This window comes from Schistocerca cancellata, unplaced genomic scaffold, assembly GCF_023864275.1.
Source record: "Schistocerca cancellata isolate TAMUIC-IGC-003103 unplaced genomic scaffold, iqSchCanc2.1 HiC_scaffold_745, whole genome shotgun sequence".
Taxonomy (NCBI): Eukaryota; Metazoa; Arthropoda; class Insecta; order Orthoptera; family Acrididae; genus Schistocerca; species Schistocerca cancellata.
The window spans coordinates 87,501-90,000 of record NW_026046756.1 but is presented as its reverse complement, the minus strand read 5'-3'; positions in this window follow the sequence as shown (position 1 = coordinate 90,000).

The window sequence follows — 2,500 nt, the reverse complement described above, 5'->3', positions numbered from 1 at the left end:
AAGTTGTGCCTTAACCTAACCCAAGTTGTGCCTTAACCTAACCCAAGTTGTGCCTTAACCTAACCCAAGTTGTGCCTTAACCTAACCCAAGTTGTGCCTTAACCTAACCCAAGTTGTGCCTTAACCTAACCCAAGTTGTGCCTTAACCTAACCCAAGTTGTGCCTTAACCTAACCCAAGTTGTGCCTTAACCTAACCCAAGTTGTGCCTTAACCTAACCCAAGTTGTGCCTTAACCTAACCCAAGTTGTGCCTTAACCTAACCCAAGTTGTGCCTTAACCTAACCCAAGTTGTGCCTTAACCTAACCCAAGTTGTGCCTTAACCTAACCCAAGTTGTGCCTTAACCTAACCCAAGTTGTGCCTTAACCTAACCCAAGTTGTGCCTTAACCTAACCCAAGTTGTGCCTTAACCTAACCCAAGTTGTGCCTTAACCTAACCCACGTTGTGCCTTAACCTAACCCACGTTGTGCCTTAACCTAACCCACGTTGTGCCTTAACCTAACCCACGTTGTGCCTTAACCTAACCCACGTTGTGCCTTAACCTAACCCACGTTGTGCCTTAACCTAACCCACGTTGTGCCTTAACCTAACCCAAGTTGTGCCTTAACCTAACCCAAGTTGTGCCTTAACCTAACCCAAGTTGTGCCTTAACCTAACCCAAGTTGTGCCTTAACCTAACCCAAGTTGTGCCTTAACCTAACCCAAGTTGTGCCTTAACCTAACCCAAGTTGTGCCTTAACCTAACCCAAGTTGTGCCTTAACCTGCTCTGTAATTGGCATATGACACGTTACATTAATCCAGTGTTGTCTAACCACAACCCTCTGAATATAGTTCGCTACTCGCACCGCCCACCCTCTTGTGTATCGTTTCATGTTCAACACTTCGCAAGTGTTGCTTACTTTTTACATGCTCCCGCTGTACACTGTAATGTGGACGACTGCAGGATGTACATCGCCCCCCCCCTCCCCCCTGCCTTCGCACGCTGGTCGTTCAGGTGCTTGCGTGTTCAATGCCCTTCGCAGCTGTTCACTGGCATTCGCATGTCGAAGCGCTCAGTCTACGTCGTGGTACGGCCTGTGTCCACTGTCCGCTGATGTCGTAAGCTTAACCCTCACATTGTACTGCACATAGGTCCGTATGTACTGAATGATACGCTGTGGCACATGTGTGACTGTACAACGACTGCGCCCAACAACAGCGAACCATACGGTCCAAATGTTGTGCACTCAGCCACGTGCCGTCTCCCCATAACAGCTACATTGCAGTGTGGTACGCCATAGAGACGTGTGGGAGTAACGGACGCCCTGGATGGCGATCAGCATGAGCCGTCTGTTGATGTAGTGGCGCGTGTATTCAAACGTAGTCGTCTCTTCTCACACAGTGTGATAGCATGGTGCACCGCGTTCCACATCTGCGACATGGTACAGATGCTGGTTGACAGTCGGTCTCGTAATGGACATCGCATACGTAGGGGGCCACCTCCCACGTGTTCTCTAGTCGTGCACATTTTGTTGCGTGTATGTGGGCAGACGTAGTGTGTCGTGACACCTAACAGACAGGTATGCAATAATCGTTGCATTTGCAAACTGGGATGGACGTCTACGTTTGCTGGTGACGTTACGCAAATGAACAACTGGTAAACCCATTGTGGTGCGGTTGTTGTTGCTGGAGGTAAATCAGTAAGGGCAAATCTGTGTGTGAAGCGATACGCGGCGGTGGCTGGGCGGGACCGTCCCCGGCCGGTGAGGGGGGGCCGCCCGGCGTGCTGGCCGCGCGGTGCGTGGGCGCACGCGCTACAGCCGGCTGGTGGGGGCGCCCAGTGGCAGGCGCGCCGGCCGACGGACGCGGCAGGCGGCGCAGCTGCGCGCCGGGGCACCCTGCGCGCGGCGCCGGGCGGCCAAATTGGGTCCTCGCGGGCCCGGTGCGAAGCGCGGTGGACATCTGCAGTGTGCTGGTCCGACTGAGGACTGTGTGCGTTGAGGATGCGCCGCCGCCCGGCACTCGGCGCCGCGACGCCGTCTGCTGCTCGGTCGCCCCAGCGGTTCTCGCTGGTGGTTTGTATCGCAGTTGTGCAGACGTGTTGGCACGTGCGCTGTGCTGGGAGAGTTCGCTTCGGCACCCACGTGGGGCCTTTGCCCTTCTGTGGCGCTGGCGTTGGAGCTGCCGGTCACCGTAGGTGGCGCGTGTTGTCTCCCGCCGGCAATGCCACGACAGCACGCTCCCGGGCCTCTGTCGGCAGCGGCAAGCTCAGTTGGGAGCACGGGTGGTCGCACCTAAAGCGTCTACTCGCCTAACTCCGGGCGATTGCGCCTCTCTCGAACCCGACCAAGTACTTAGGACGGCGCTGCGCGCCGCCGGGACCTGAGAGGGTTTCGAGGTGTATTGTGCAGGGGAGCTCAGCCTCCTCCTGTTTGCAGAATAATTGAGCGGACGCTTGCGTGTTCGCGCGGGCCCCTGGGACACACTCCCGGGCGGCCGGCTGCTCAGCTCTAGTTGAC